At 36.1% G+C, this 13,710-nt stretch overlaps 1 protein-coding gene across 3 annotated transcripts in view; it reads left to right on the top strand.

The window, feature by feature from the left end:
* Window positions 1–13,710, top strand: part of KLHDC10 (kelch domain containing 10) — a 55,490-nt gene that overhangs the window by 7,313 nt on the left and 34,467 nt on the right. The gene's annotated exons all lie outside the window — the stretch shown is intronic.

Here is a 13,710-nt window from a genome sequence, read left to right on the forward strand (position 1 = left end):
GTCACCTCAGGAAGAAGCCTCATGTCTTTTAGGTATTATTCCCTTATCCTCCTGCTTCCATTCCCCACTCCACCCCCATCTCACCCCTAAGTAACCACTAATTTACCTTTTGTCTCTGTAGATTTCCCTATTATGGACTTTCTCGTATGAATGGAATTATGTAGTATATGGTCTTTTGTGGCTGCCTTTTTTTACTTTGCGTAATGTTTTCAAAGTTCACCCATGTTAAAGTGGTGGCTATCAATACTTCATTCCTTTTTATGGCTAAATAATATTCCATTGTATGGATAAACTACGTTTTGTTTATCCATTTATCCATTGATGAACATTTAGACTGTTTCTACTTTTTGGCTATTAAGAATAATGCTGCTATAAATTGCATAGAGGTTTCTGTGTGGACATAGGTTTTCATTTCTCTTGGGTATATACCTAGGAGTGAAATTGTTAGGTCATATGGTAACTCTGTGCTCTATGTATATTCATTTGAGGAACTGTCAAACTTTTCCAAAGTGGCTGGAATTTTACATTCTTACCAGCAGTGTGTGAGGCTTCCAATTTCATCATGCTCTCTTCAACACTTGTTATTATCTATTGACTTTTTAATTCTAACCATCCTAGTGTATATGAAGTGGCATCTCATTGTGATTTTTGATTTGCATTTCCCTGATGACTTATGATGTCAAACATTTTTTCTTTCTTGTTTGCTTGCTTTCTTTGTTTCTCTTCCAACTTTTTTGAGGTGTAATTGACATTGAGTATCTTTTCATGTGCTAGTTGACTAATTATATGTCTTCTTCAGAGAAATGTCTTTTAACTACTTTGCCCCATTTTATTTATTTATTCATTTATTTATTTATATTTTTAAGAGGGAACTCTCCACCCAGTGTGGGGCTCTAACTCATGACCCTGAGATCAAAAATTGCATGCTCTACTGATTGAGCTAGCCAGATGCCCCTGCTCCATTTTTAATTGAGTTGTCGTTTTACTATTGAATTTAAGAGCTCTTTACATATCCTAGATACAATTTCCTTATAAGATACATGATTTGTAGATATTTTTCATGTTCTGTGTTGTCTTTTCACTTTCTTAATTATGTTGTTTGAAGCACAAAAGTTTTAAATTTTGGTGAAGTCCAGTGTATCATATCTAAAACTCTTGCTAATCCAAGGTCATAAAAACTTACCCTGTGTTTTTTTCTAAGAGTTTTATAATTTCACTTTTACATTTATGTGTTTGATTCTTTTTGAGTAAGTTTTTATGTTTGGTGTGGGGTAAGGGTTATCTCAACTGGCTGCCCTATTTTCCCAGCTCTATTTGTTGGAAAGACTGTTCTTTCTCCGTGGAATAGTCTTGGCATTCTTGTCAAAAATCAGTTGACCATAAATATTCAGGTTTACTTCTGGACTCTCGATTCTATTCTATTCATTTGTATGTCTATCCATGTGCCAGTACCATACTGCCTCCCATACTGTTACTTCATAGCAAGTTTTGAAATCAGAAAGTGTGAGTCCTCCTACTTTATTCTTTTCCAGGATTGTTTTGGCTATTCTAGGTCCCTTGCAATTCCATATAAATTTCAGAACCAGCCTGTCAATTTGTATGAACTCAGAGGTTCTTATAGGGATTTGTGTTGAATCTGTACATCAGTTTGGGGAGTATTACAATCTTAATAATGTTGTCTTCCAATTCCTGAACATGGGATGTTTTTCATTTATTTAGATCTTCTTTAATTCTTCATGTAAATTTTTTTTAAGTTTTTGTAATTTATTTATTTATTTATTTTTTTTTTTTTAAGATTTTATTTATTTATATGACAGAGAGAGAGAGAGCACACAAGCAGGGGGAACAGCAGAGGGAGAGGGAGAAGCAGGCTCCCCGCTGAGCAGGGAGCCCGATGCAGGGCTCAATCCCAGGACCCTGGGACCATGACCTGAGCCGAAGGCAGACGCTTAACTGACTGAGCCACCCAGGCACCCCTGTCATTTAAAATCAATTAATTAACATATAATGTATTATTTGCTTCAGGGGTACAGGTCTGTGATTCGTCAGTCTTATAACACGCAGTGCTCATCACAACACATACCCTCCCCAATGTCCATCACCCAGTTACTCCATCCCCCCAACCCCGTACCCTCTAGCAATCCTCAGTTTGTTTCCTAAGATTAAGAGTCTCTTATGGTTTGTCTCCCTCTCTGGTTTTGTCTTGTTTTATTTTTTTTCTCTCTTCCCCTATGATCCTCTGCCTTGTTTCTTAAATTTCACATATCAGTGAGATCACATGATAATTATCTTTCTCTGATTGACTTATTTCACTTAGCATAATACCCTCTAGTTCCATCCACGTCATTGCAAATGGCAAGATTTCATTTTTTGATGGCTGCATAATATTCCATTGTATATACACACCACACATCTTCTTTATCCATCCATCTGTCGATGGACATCTAGGCTTTCTCCATAGTTTGGCTACTGTGGACGTTGCTGCTATAAACATTGGGGTGCAGATGCCCCTTTGGATCACTACATTTATATCTTTGGGGTAAATACCTAGTAGTGCAACTGCTGGGTCGTAGGGTAGCTCTATTTTCAACTTTCTGAGGAACCTCCATACTGTTTTCCAGAGTGACTGCGCCAGCTTGCATTCCCACCAACAGTGTAGGAGGGTTCCCCTTTCTCCGCATCCTTGACAACATCTGTCGTTTCCTGACTTGTTAATTTTAGCCATTCTGACTGGTGTGAGGTGGTATCTCATTGTGGGTTTGATTTGTATTTCCCTGATGCCAAGTGATGTGGAACACTTTTTCATGTGTCTGTTGGCCATTTGAATGTCTTCTTTGCAGAAATGTCTGTTCATGTCTTCTGCCCATTTCTTGATTGGATTATTTGTTCTTTGGGGGTTGAGCTTGATAAGTTCTTTATAGATCTCAAATAGCCCTTTATCTGATACGTCATTTGCAAATATCTTCTCCCATTCTGTGGGTTGTCTTTTGGTTTTGTTGACTGTTTCCTTTGCTGTGCAAAAGCTTTTTATCTTGATGAAGTCCCAATAGTTCATTTTTGCCTTTGTTGCCCTTGCCTTTGGAGACGATCTTCTTTAATTCTTTTGACAATGTTTTATGGTTTTCAGAGTTCATTTATGTCTTGTTTGCCTTTCTCAGTCCTGTTGCTTATGTCCTTTACTATGTTTTCAGCAGTGTTTGTACTGCTGTGTGCAATGAAGATTTCATATCTGTGTCAGTTTTATTTTTTCTTACTGTTTCTTTCCTGCTTCCAGCCTGCTTATATTTCATCTCTTCTATGGTTTATCTTCTTTGAGTTAGAATCTCTTAAATCTTTTCTGCCTTTGAAATAGCATTAATTTTGGTACAGTTTATTGTCTTCTACTTCCTACCACAACCACTGTACAAGAAATACAAGCTTATTATTAAAATTTGGAAAATATTGAGTGAGAACTTGAAAATCATCCATATTAATTCCACTTAAAGACCACTATATCAACATTTTGATATTTTGCTTTCCTTTTAGTTCTTTATCAGTGAATTATGTTTTATTTAATACTATGTAAATAATTATGTATGACTAGCGGCAACCTGGGATTCTGTTAAAACTGTTGTATTTTTAAATGTTTTTCTCATAAACACTCATTTATATTTTCTCTTATTTTATCAGGAAGAATCTGTTTCTCCTCAATGTATTATATGAATAACCTTTGGGTTTTCTTCTAGCTGATGTATCCTATTTTATTTCTCTCATTCATAGCCAAGCTTTCAGAAAGAATAGACTCTTACTTAATTTCTTTTTTTTTTTCTCTTCAATCTATTGCAGTCTTACTTCTGCCTCCTTCATTCCACTCAAGTGCTCTTGTTAAGGTAATAACTTCCTAATTGCTAAATCCATTAGATATCTCTTAGTCTTCAACCTACCCAACTTCTCTAGATTTTTATTTTGACTACCTCCTGTACTAGAGCCTAGGAATGCATAATAATTAGACAGAGTCTCTATTCCTGAAGAGCTCTTAGTTATTCTTTTAGCTCTTGAACTTCTCATTAGTTTTCCTTTATCTGCCCCTTAATTTTAGTATCTGAGAATATATGCTTGTTTATTTGTTTTCCCTTCCTACTCTTAGATTTTCCCTGGGTGATACTAATCTCTCAACAATGCCTAAATCTGTCTCCAACCCAGACCTATTTTCCTGGTCTGTTTGCCAATGGCTACTAGACTACCACGCAAGTTACTGAAGAGTATCTTAAATTCAACACTCAAAAAATAATTTCATCATCTTTCCTGCCAAACCTTTTCTTCCTTTTTGCTCCTTATCCTAACTAGTTTCATGACTAACTCATCAATTTAGTGATTCAAGCTAGAAACCTGGGAATCACAGTAGATTTCTTCCATTTGCTCATTCCTTATCCAGTTGGTCACAAATTTCTCCTCTTTACCCTAATTCTTCTGTTTGTCCCTTTTTACCTCTCCAACTTCACCACTGATGTCTTTCATTTTATATTTCAGCTACATAGAAGTATTTGTAGTTAGTAACTTAAATTCTAAGAATAGGGTGGAGAGAGAGATTAAAAAGAAAATTGTAATTTACTATAGTGCTACACTGTGTCATGATTCCATACATACTGTTTCTTCTAGCATTCCATTCTCCTAATTGTCTTATAAGACCCACTCAAGTATACTTTATACAGCTTTTTATTTTTTATTATTTATTTTTAAAGATTTTATTTATTTATTTATTTGACAGAGAGAGAGACACAGAGAGAGAGCGAACACAAGCAGGGGGAGTGGGAGAGGGAGAAGCAGGCTTCCCGCGGAGCAGGGAGCCCGATGCGGGGCTCGACCCCAGGACCCTGGGATCATGACCTGAGCCGAAGGCAGATGCTTAACGACTGAGCCACCCAGGCACCCCTATACAGCTTTTTAAAATTCTGTTTTTTAATACATATAGGGTACTTGTACAGAGTAGTTACAGTGTATTTGGCCTGTTCAAGGTGTTTTACAACCATTAACTTATTTCTCCTCATAACCTTGTGAGGTAAGTAACTTTTGCATCCTCTTCTCTGATGGGGAACTGAGGCTTAGTGAGAAACTACATAACTTGTGCAAAGTTATATAGCTAATAAATGTCAGAGTTCGGATTCAGACCAGTCTGTTGGACTTCAAAGCCTATGCTCTTGTGCCTCTTCTTTGTGCCACCACCTTCCTTTGTATATATATACACAAAGGATCACAGTACTTATGTATGCTGAATTGCAATTGTTTGTTTCTCAACTTATCTACTTACTAAGTTTGGGTTCCTTAAAGACAAAAATAATGTCTTATTCTTTATCATATTCTACAGAGACTTAGAACACTGTCCAGCTTTTAGTAGGCTTTTAGTAAATGTTTATTGAATGAGTAATTATCAACGTCTGTGGTTATTCATGCAAGAGAGTTATTTTACATTACATAGTCTAAAATACTTTTTTTTTTTTACTAAGGAATTTAGCACATACATTTTTTAAAAAGATTTTATTTATTAGAGAGAGAGCACACATGTGCACAAGTTTGGGGGGGAGGGGCAGAGGGAGAGTGAGAAGCAGATTCCCCACTGAGCAGGGAGCCCAATGCGGGGCTTGATCCCGGGACCCTGGGATCATGACCTGACCTGAAGGCAGATGCTTAACCGACGGAGCCACCCAGGCGCCCCTAGCACATAGAATTTTTGTATGGCTTTTCTAAATATTCTTTTTTTCCAAGTACAGTTTTATGTTGAATATTATCAGAAATAGTTGTAGCATTCTTCCATCTATGCCTTTATTCTATCCCCTTCTGCCTATTCAGAAAATCTGTGTTATTATCACTTCTCTGTCCTGTGTCTTCAACCTTTTTCTCTCCATCAAATCATTCCTATAGCATTTGAGCTTTAAGTTTTATCTCTTCTAATCTCTCCTTTTCCTTTTATAGCCAAGTTTGTGAAAGCATTGACTAGAGTTGCTGTCTTCATCACCATACCTCCCCATCACATCTTTGAAGTTGGTTTTGCTAATGTCACCAATGACATATGTGTTGTCAAATCAAGTGGATGTTTTTCAATCTCCATCTTATACTCTCTCTTCATTTTATTTTTTTAAGATTTATTTATTTATTTTAGAGAGAGCAAGTACTCAAGCAGGGGGAGGGGCAGAGAGAGAGAGAGGGAGAGAAGCAGACTCCTCACTGAGCAGGGAGCCCTACACGGGGCTCAATCCCGCGACCCTGAGATCATAACCTGAGCCAAAACCAAGAGTCGGCCGCTTAACTGGCTGAGCCACCCAGGTGCCCCTCTCTTCATTTTAAAACATCCTTTTCCCTCAGCTTCTCAGGTATTAGGTCTGGTTTTCTTTTTATGAGTCTGGCCTCTCATACTTAATCTTCTTTGTCAACTCTTCCTTTTCTACCAGGCCTTAATGTGAATTCTCAAGTCTTGACCCTATACCTCCACCCTTCTTTATTTCCACTTAAATTTCAAGTATTCTCGCCCAAATCCTTGGTTTTCAATTTCTATCCATATGCCAGTAAGTAGGGTCACTTTGTAACTTCTGCCCAAATCTTTCTTGAGAGCCATATACTTGCTTTCTTCATGTCTCCACTTACACGCCTTATACCCCTCAGGTTTAGGAGGTCTAAAACTGAATTTGTGACCTTTCTTTATTCTAAAGGTGAAGGGGAGCTATTGGACAATTTTAAGCAGGGGAGTGATATGATGTAATTTACATTTTTAAGATGTTTTTATTTAAATTCTAGTTAGTTAACATACAGTGTAATATTAGTTTCAGGTGATTCAGCACTTCCATACATCACCCAGTGCTCATCACAAGTGCCTTCCTTAATCCCCACCCCCTATTTCACCCATCCCCCCACCCACCTCCCTTCTGGTAACCATCAGTTTGTTCTCTATAGTTAAGAGTCTGTTCTTGGTTTGCCTTTCTCTTTCTCTCTTTTTTCCCTTTGCTCATTTGTTTCTTAAATTCCACATATGGGTGAAATCATATGGTATTTGTCTTTCTCTGACTGACTTAACAGCCCAGTGTCCATCAACTGAAGAATGGATAAAGAAAATGTGTGTGTATGTGCACGCGCGTGTGCTCACGTGTACACACATACACTAGAATATTACTCAGCCATAAAAAAGAATGAAATCTTGGTATTTGCAACAACATGGGAGAAGGAAAGGGAGAATCCTAAGCATGCTCCACACTTAGCACAGAGCCCAACACGGGGTTTGATGTCAGAACCCTGAGGTCATGACTGGAGCTGAAATCAAGAGTCAGACATCCAACTGACTGAGCCTCCCAGGCGCCCCTAAAAACAGTTTTAAATTAGATAGCAGACATTAAAAATTTGTTATTTGGTGAATATTTTGTTGTTTTTTGTCAGATTTGGTCCAACACAAGCTTTTATTGCCTTTGGTCAAGTCTAGGTATTTTCTTTGAACACACTGCATTTGCCAACAGAAAATGGTGACCCAAGAGAAGCGAAAGTGAGTTCATAAAGAACAATTGTGACTTCACTTCAAAATTGATTACTTTTCTAATTTTAATCGGGGAACAGAATCAGTAGCAAAGTAATAAATGACATTTCTGGATAGAGTCATTTAACTATAGAATTTGCGAATTTCCTTCTGCTTGGCTCCTCAGTTTCACTTGCAGAAATAGGGAGGGTTCTGTGTTTCTAAAGAGCTACCTATTTTGGTGGTCCTTCAGGGAGATAGGTTGCAAAATTTTAGTTCATCAGGCATTGTCACAATGTATTGATTAAAAACAAATCTGTTTTTCGTATTTAGTCTCTTATATCTACACTCACCCAACACAGAGTCTTTCTCTCTCCCTCAAGGATGTTTTTGGGGGACAGCGATCATTCTCTGGGTACTTGTTAGAGTGCAGGAGATCCAGAAACAGGAAAAGACCAAGTCATGTACTCTGACTCCTAAGTGGGTTATTACTATACATTTTTATTTTAGTATATTAGGATTCAAATATTTAGTTGTTAGTAAAGAAACTGATTAAGTTATTTTCTAGGGTTGTAGGATGTATGTCATCCTCATTATTTTTATTTTTTAATTAAGTGTTTAATTTACATTCTAGTTAGTTGACATACAGTTCAGTATTGGTTTCAGCTCATTTTTCTTTTAAACAAAGTTTTTCTGGACATAAAAAAAAAGTGATATTCAATTAAGAAAAACAGACCCTCTGGCTATGGTTTACACATTTCAAGACAGGCACATTGACACAGATACACAGAGTATAAATGCAGGCAGGTTTTTTTTTAATCTTAAACACACAAAACATAAGCAGTAAAAAAAAAAAGTTTTAAAATTAACTTTTTTTTCCTTTTTTCCCCTCTTCTGAAACTTTTTAGAACCATAAAATGTTAAAATTGAAAAAGACCTTAGAAATTATTTTACCCTATCTTCTATCCAGTGTGGGAATCCTTCCCACAATAGCACTAATCTTTTTAAAAAATCTCTATTTTAATGTTTTGGGTTTTTTTAAAAAAGTAAACTCTATGTACAACATGGAGCTTGAACTCACGACCCCAAGATCAAGAGTTGCATGCTCTATCAACTGAGCCAGCCAGGTGCCCCTAAATATCTATTTTAAAGAGGTCTACTTATTTTGACCTCTTAGATTAATGGGCTGCCCATTATGTTGTGGAGAAAGCTGTCAGATTATTTGTTGACTCTATTACAAAGACTTGCTTTAAATTCAGCTGCAAATTCTATGACTTTCTCCCAGTTGTGTCGTCTTCTAGAATGTGGAATAAATCTATTCCTTCTTCCATTTAACCACCCTTTGGAAAACATTTATAACATTCTGGGTCTGAATTCTTTTTGCTTTTTAGCCTGGGGTTTACAATTTAACCTGGAGTCTGTGGCTGGTCTTCAGGGAATTGTATCATTATGTAAAATTGTGAGTGTATATGTTCATTTTTCTGGGAAGAGAGCCAACAATTTTTATTATTCTCAATAGATTGTGATTTCCCACCAAAATTAATATGCCAGACCTACCTGGATGGACCTGGTAATCTGCTTTTTGGTTTTGTTTTTATTTTTATTGTTTTTAATAAGTTTGCAATGAGCCAGCAAATCCAGCACCTCAAGAACTATTGCTCTAGGTAGTTTCTGAGATTCTTGGAGCATTTCTGATTCCATTGAGAATTGTAGAATTTTTAGAGCCTTAGAGACCATCTAGTATGCATACAGTTTATGGAATATTTATAGTGAATTCTTTCTATCAAAAGATTAATCTGATCCAAAAGGGTGAGGTTTTTATTTAAAAATGTATTTCAAAGTCTTGGCAGCCATTCATAAACATTAAGAATGTGGTGGTGCTATTTTAAATCAGAAGTGTTCCCAAGATTTTTTTTGTTAGATTTAATATTTTAATCTAACACAAGTTTATGAATTATGCTTTTTTATTAACTTTTAATCTGTAAAAGTTTTAGCCTATTTGGTTTTTATAAATCCTAAGGAAGGACAGTATGGCTTAGCATTCAGTCATTTATGAACACTGGTTTCAATATCCCATCTAGCTTTTGGAACAGTTTGAGCCAAAAACAATTCCTCCTGTGCCTACCCCCCTTCCCCAAAGACAAAACTCCTCAACCAACAAAGCTTTTTTTCTTCTTCAGTAAAGTAATAGTTGAATAACTAATAACATAAACCAAATGACAAAGAGCCTCTTAAGATTTGAAGATGTCTCTCAATGTGCTATGATTACTTCACTTTTATAGAAGTCTATGTATTATAGGCATACATTTTGCTACAAATGTCAGAAGAGTGAAGTCGGAAGAGACAAGAGACTAATGTGAAAGAGAACAGAAAAATGAAGTGCGGCAGGGGAAATGAACATTTTTAATAAACAACAGAAATGGTGAGCAACAGAGATAGCAAGAACCAGCATTTTCATTCACTTACCATTTATTCCTCTCTTAGTGTCGGCTTATAAACAGAGATATATATGAAAATAGAATGTTTTAAATAAAAAGGGGCACCTGGCTGGCTCAGTTGGTAGAACATGTGACTCTTGATCTTGGGGTACAGAGTTCAAGCCCCACGTTGGGTGTAGAGATTACTTAAATAAATAAAACTTTAAAAAAATCTTAGAAAAAAAGAATGTTTTAAATAGATAAATAGTAAATGGTGTCGTTAAAGAGAGGCAATATAACATATCTGATATCTGGGGGATGTATAACTGCTTTTGCCTCAATATTGCAACTCCCCTTGGGTGCCTGGGTGGCACAGTCCGTTAAGGGTCTGACTCTTGGTTTTATTTTATTTTATTTTATTTTATTTTTATTTTTTTAAAGATTTTTTATTTATTTATCTGAGAGAGAATGGGAGACAGAGAGCATGAGAGGGGGAGGATCAGAGGGAGAAGCAGACTCCCCGCTGAGCAGGGAGTCCGATGCGGGACTCGATCCCGGGACTCCAGGATCATGACCTGAGCCGAAGGCAGTCGCTTAACCAACTGAGCCACCCAGGCGCCCCTGACTCTTGGTTTTAAAGCTCAGGTCATGATCTCAGGGTCCTGGGATCGAGCCCCACATCAGTTCCGTGCTTAGCGGGGAGTCTGCTTGAGATTCTCTCTCCCTCTGCCCCTCCCACTCATGCTTGCTCTCTCTCCCTCTCAAATAAATAAATAAATCTTCAAAAAAATATATTGTAACTCCCTAAAGATACATTTCTTGTGTAAGCCGTTAAGTAATCAATAGCTGCTCACACCCTTAAAACAGACTGCATGTTTCATACAGTTTCATACATAACCATTTTGACTCCTAAAAACCCAAGGGATGGGAAATACTAGTTATTTCATTCATTAAAGTGACTTATTGTGGTTTTTATTTTAATAAGGTAGCAATATGATGGTATAATGGGAGAGAATACCAGAGTTTTGGGAGAGAAGAGCAATTTCTTTGGGGGGTTGGGAGAATGTAACTTTAGTTGAGAATCATTGCCTTAATATTCATTCATTTATTCAACAAGTATTTATCAAGTACCTCTATTAGACACATTTCTCAGGTGCTGAATTGAATTATGACTAAGAGTAATAATATAGAGTAGTTAAGAATGATTTCGATCTAGGGGCACTTGACTGGCTCAGTTGGAAGCCACGTGACGCTTCATCTTAGGGTCATGAGTTCAGGCCCCACATTAGGTGTAGAGATTACTTAAATAAATAAAACTTAAAAAAAATAAAACTTAAAAAAAGAGTGATTTGGATCAAAAAAAATAAAACTTAAAAAAAGAGTGATTTGGATCTAAACTGTATGGGTTTGAATCCCAGATTTTTTATTTGCTTAGCTAAGTGACCTTGGGAAAATTACTTAAATCTCTCTGGGTCTTGGTTTCTTCATCTGGAAGTTGGGAATCATAATATTATCTATATCATAGAGTTGTGGTGAGGATTAAATGAGTTCTTGGAATAGTATTTTATTAAGGGAATGCAGTTCTTTTTATACACACACAAATATCATTATATATATATCATGCTATGATTAAGCCATAACACAGTACAGTATAGCACTCTAATTTATATTTTGGTTTATATTGATTTATATACCACTTTGTTTCAAAAAGGATTTGAGACAGAATGGAAGCCTCCTAAAGAATACTCTATATTCAACCAACACAACAGAACTAAGATATGGGTTCAGATCTTCTTGCTTTGAAAGGCAAAAGGCAAAAACTTAAAGATGAGTGTATTTAAGTGCTAGGAATAGACTCAGTAATTCTCCCAAAGTGTATAAGAAAGTGATTTACTTAACAAGTGGGTCACCGCTAGCCCAAAGTGTGCCATTGTGCAAATTATTTAAAAATGCCTCTTCCAGGCATTCCTGGCTGGCATAGTCAGTGGAGCAGGTGACTCTTGAACTTGGGGTTGTGAGTTCGAGCCTCACATTGGGTGTAGAGATTACTTAAAAATAAAAATTAAAAAAAATCTTAAAAATAAATAAATAAAAATGCCTCTTCTGGGTAAATATAGTCCTTTGGGTGCATTGGGGAGTAGAGTGCAGGCTGGATTTTAACCCCACTTAGCCACTTGGCCTGGAGCTTTTGTGAGGTAAGCAATCTACACAGCTATGATTCTAAATACAGTATTAATTTGCTTCTCTTTTGAAATGACACTGAATTGTATAAAGCATTAAGACCATACTGTGTGGCATAGCCACCTAAATCAGAATTTTAGATCATGTTAAATAGTTCTTTTTGTGAGAATATTTATAATTGTTTCAGACATATCATTTTGAATGCAATCTGTCCCATATCAACACAGTTTTTTTCATATTTTAAAATTTTTTTATACTTTTTACTTCGAGATATTGTAGACTCACATGCAGGCATAAGAAATAATGCAGAATGCTCCATCCTTTCATCTAGTTTCCCCAAATGATAGCATCTTGTTATTGTTGTATAATAACACAACCAGGAAGTTGACATTGATACCACCCACTCACCTTACTTTGATTTCATTAGTTTTACATGCATTCATTTGTGTGTATGTTTGTATTGAGTTCTAGGCAGTTTTATCACGTGTGCAGATTTGTGTGACCACCTAGTCAAGATATAGAACAGATCGTTGCAATGACTCCTCATGTTATCCTTTTATAGCCACAGCCACTTCCCCTGGTAAACCCCTGGCAACCACTAATCTGTTTTCCATCTCTATAATTTTGTCACTTCAAGAATGTTATGTAAATGGAATCCTACAATATGTAACCTTTTGGCATTGACTTTTTTCATTCAGCACAGTTCCCTTGGGAGCCATCCAAGTTGTTACACAGATCAGTAGTTCATTAATATTGAGCATTATGCCATAGTATGGATATACCACAGTTAAACCACTCATTCATTGGAAGGTTGTTTCCAGATTTTGGCTATTATTGATGAAGCTACTGCGAACATTTGTGTACAGGTTTTTGTGTGAGCCTAAGTTTCTTTTTTTCCAGTTTGCTGGGTGTTGAATTTTATCAAATGCTTTTTCTACATTGATTGAGATGATCATATGGTTTTTCTCCTTATTCTGTTAATGTGGTGAATTATACTGATTTTTTAATGTTAAATCACTCTTATATTCTTGGAATAAATTTCACTTGATCATGATGTATTATCCTTTTTGTATAACTTTGACTTTATTTGGTAACATTTTGTTTGGAATTTTTGTGCCTGTTTTTAAGGGATGTTGACCTGTAGTTATTTTTAATGTCTTCATCAGATTTTGATATCAAGGTTCTATTTGTCTCGTAAATGAGTTTCTCTATTCGCTGCAAGCATTTGTGTAAGATAAGTATTATATCTTCCTTCAGTGTTTGGAGTGAAGCCATCTAGTACTCTTAAATTTTTGCACAATGACTAAATTTGTATTTTTCTATCAATATCTGTATTAATCACTTTCTATGTCTTTCTTCTGAACAGGCAAAGACTTTATCATTCTTCTGCTTTCCCTTCTCTCAACCCCCTTCTTATCCTCACAGTTATTCTTGTCAATATCATCTGAGATTGTAGTTTTGAATATTAGTAAACTTGTGTTTTGTTCTTTTCCCAATCAGCACTTAACTTCAAGGCCTTACTGGTTTCTCTCCTTATCCTTTTCTTGTACTTTGTTTATTTGTTTCTGGATTATTTTTTTTTTTAGCTCCAGATATATATCTTTGAGTAATTCTTTCACCAGAAGTCTGAGGGAAGCA

Source organism: Halichoerus grypus, chromosome 12, assembly GCF_964656455.1.
Source record: "Halichoerus grypus chromosome 12, mHalGry1.hap1.1, whole genome shotgun sequence".
Lineage (NCBI taxonomy): Eukaryota > Metazoa > Chordata > Mammalia > Carnivora > Phocidae > Halichoerus > Halichoerus grypus.